This window comes from Puma concolor, chromosome A2, assembly GCF_028749965.1.
Source record: "Puma concolor isolate L17-30 chromosome A2, mPumCon1.1.hap2, whole genome shotgun sequence".
NCBI classification, from domain to species: domain Eukaryota; kingdom Metazoa; phylum Chordata; class Mammalia; order Carnivora; family Felidae; genus Puma; species Puma concolor.
In genome coordinates this window covers 70,232,914-70,235,522 of record NC_141668.1, presented here as the reverse complement: position 1 = coordinate 70,235,522, position 2,609 = coordinate 70,232,914, and the positions used below count along the sequence as shown (strand labels likewise).

The following is a 2,609-nucleotide window of genomic DNA, read 5'->3' as shown; positions in this document are numbered from 1 at the left end:
AGAATGATCTGATGGTTACCAGAAAGGAGGTGGGTAGGGGGATGGGTTACATAGGTGATGGGGATCACTTGTTGTGATGGGTACAAGGTGATTTATGGGACTGTTACTATATTGTACACCTGAAACTAGTATAATGCTGTTTGGTAACTGGAGTTTAAAAAAACTTAAAGTAAGGGGCACCTGGCATGCTCAGTCAGAAGAGCATGTGACTCTTGATCTCAGGGTTCTAATATGAGCCCCACACTGAGTGGAGAGATTGCTTAAATAAACTTAAAAAAACTCTAAAGTAAAAAAAATAAATACATAGTGCTCACTTCGGCAGCACATATACTAAAATTGGAAGGATACGGAGAAGATTAGCACGGCCCCTGTGCCAGGATGACACGTGAATTTGTGAAGCATTCCACATTTTTTTTATTTTTTTTTTCAACGTTTATTTATTTTTTGGACAGAGAGAGACAGAGCATGAACGGGGGAGGGGCAGAGAGAGAGGGAGACACAGAATCGGAAACAGGCTCCAGGCTATCAGCCCAGAGCCTGACGCGGGGCTCGAACTCCCGGACCGCTAGATCGTGACCTGGCTGAAGTCGGACGGTTAACTGACTGCGCCACCCAGGCGCCCCGAAGCATTCCACATTTTTATAGATAGATAGATAGATAGATAGATAGATAGATAGATAGATAGATAGATAGGAAGGAAGGAAAGAAGGAAAGAAAGAAGGAAAGGAAGAAAGAAAAGAAAGAAAAAAAGGGAGAGAGAGGGAGGGAGGGAGGAAGAAAGAAAAATAAAACAAAATAACACAAGTATATCATAAGCCTAATTTCAGTCCTGAATATGCAAGACTAATTAATAGAGGAGACTATTGAAGCATTAATAATAACTGATTGGCATTTTTAATGGTCCCCAAATAAAGTATCTTGTAATAACAGCATATTCTCATATTATTTTTCCTTTGTGAGTACCCTCAGCTGGCAGATGATTTTCAGGGATTCCGCGCAGTAAAAAGACAGTAATTAGCGTAATCAATTAATCACATTAACGCCCTCTAAATTTTAAATAAAACATATAGGGATAAGTAGCCAGTCATCAGGGAGGAGAGCAAGGCATAGATGTACAGAGAGAACAAGAGATACCACAAGAAGGATATTGGAAGCAGCAGGAGTTAGTGTCTGAAACTGCCTCAGAAGCTCACGTTTGAAGTCTAAGTATGTGCCAGGCTTTAAACACTTTACCTGCATCATTTTATTTAATTCTTACAACCGTATGAGATACTCTATCATTATCCCTATTTTTCATATGAAAATGCAAAGGTTTAAAGATGTGAAGTGACAAGAACACCATCGAGGTCTGCCATCAAGATTGCAAAACCTGTGCTGTGCCAGCTAGGAACACAGCCAGAAAGAGCCTCTGGCTATAGCTCTTAGTATCATTTTCTCCTGGTCCTGAAGAAGTCAAGTTTCTAAGCAAGCAAGCCTTCTCTGAATTAGTCTTGATTCTACCTATTATGGAAATGAGAAGAATACTGGTAAGTGAAGGAAAACAATTCTTAATGAAACTCGTATTTGGCTTTCTGGACATCAGAGTGGAAAACTGAATACAAACATTCTGTGTCACTACTCCAATATCCTCAAAAGCACTAATTATTTCCTCCCTCTTTCACGATTACCATTGTCCAATGAGCAAGATTACTAATAGTCATTAGAAGCAACTTGTGCATATTGAGAGAGTAAATAGTAAGGCAAAGATAGAAGTCTAGGAGCCCCTTTGCTTACTGGTCCTCCAGAAAGATACTGGGACTCCCAGAAAACAAGACTCCTTCAAAAAGAAAAAAATGGACAGGAGATAGTGTATTTCTCATTGCTCCTTACCTCCCCTCTGTGATCACTTAATTCCTGTGTCACAACAGGAGGTAAACTTGAGGTTGATGGTGAACTCTTTCCCAGAAGCTTCTGGCGCTTATATTATTACCTCCTAGTCATCTACTAAAAGTCATGTATTGTTAAACACATAAGAATCTCTTTCTCAATCTCAAAAGTGTGTGTGTGTGTGTGTGTTCTCCACTCCACTTGGCATATACTCATCAGAGAATTTCACAAAACACCCAGTTTATAGTTCAATTTCCCACTCAAGTCGTCAGTGACTCCACCGGAATGACAGGAGGGGTCTTTCTCTTTCTTTATCAATATGACAAGAGGAGCATTTGCTTGTATTGGTATCTTTACTTTGAAGTGAAGTGAAACCCCACCGCTTTTATTTTGTTGGTAAAAATCCTTAAGAACCCTCCTATCTTTGACCCCATATGGAGTCCTATAATCTAGTCTCACTTGGGGCACCAGAACCTTTTAGGCCATCACTGCTGAAATTGGTACTGGAAAGGAAAATAATATCTCTCAGAAAAGCCAGAGAGACTAACAGGAAATTGTGTGAGGAGAATATTAGAAAGAAAAAAGCTGAGAGGGATTTTCATGTTTCATTTTTACTCTCACTTTTAAGGTTAACTCTTTGTTGTTTATAATACTCATTTGCTTCACTTTGAATCACACGTTTTTGTGAATCAGCTTTAGGACTAAAGCATTGTAAAGCATTGAGAAAATAATTGGTTTTCAGA

At 39.2% G+C, this 2,609-nt stretch overlaps 1 non-coding gene across 1 annotated transcript; it reads left to right on the top strand.

Annotated features, from left to right (window-relative positions):
- Positions 1-306: 306 nt before the first annotated feature.
- Positions 307-413, top strand: LOC112867135 (U6 spliceosomal RNA). The gene has a single exon (XR_003224177.1). It is a non-coding gene; the product is annotated as a U6 spliceosomal RNA (small nuclear RNA).
- Positions 414-2,609: the final 2,196 nt, after the last annotated feature.